This window comes from Micropterus dolomieu, linkage group LG21, assembly GCF_021292245.1.
Source record: "Micropterus dolomieu isolate WLL.071019.BEF.003 ecotype Adirondacks linkage group LG21, ASM2129224v1, whole genome shotgun sequence".
In the NCBI taxonomy this organism is placed as follows: Eukaryota; Metazoa; Chordata; class Actinopteri; order Centrarchiformes; family Centrarchidae; genus Micropterus; species Micropterus dolomieu.
In genome coordinates, this window is record NC_060170.1 from 20931472 (window position 1) to 20931853 (window position 382).

The 382-nt window shown below is 47.1% G+C and overlaps 1 protein-coding gene across 2 annotated transcripts in view; it reads right to left on the bottom strand.

Annotated features, from left to right (window-relative positions):
* agtpbp1 (ATP/GTP binding carboxypeptidase 1) overlaps positions 1-382 on the bottom strand; it is a 34318-nt gene that overhangs the window by 7187 nt on the left and 26749 nt on the right. The window lies entirely within an intron of this gene.

Here is a 382-nt window from a genome sequence, read left to right on the forward strand (position 1 = left end):
ATATTCTGGTTTTGAACTTCTGGCGTGAAGAATGTACATGCGAGTCTCTGTACATTCTTGTTTAAAAGCCATGTGAAATCTCTTTTCTCTCTCGTCTCCTCTCTTCCTCTGTGTGTCTTATCTCACTTGCGGACTTGACTCGCAATGCTCGCTCAGGGCCGTTAACGGCTCTGGCAATGCTTATCGGAATGCACAGATTTGATTGGCTGAGCAGCATCACATGAGACGATTAGAGCACATACAATTGGTCTGTGAGTTTCATGTGCCGCTGAACCAGTACAGCTGCGTGGGTTAAAATAGAAACGCTCCGTCATGAGGTAGTAATTCTCAATAATAGATCGGCTGTACGTCCGGGTCTGGACAGTACGGTGGCTGGGTCTGG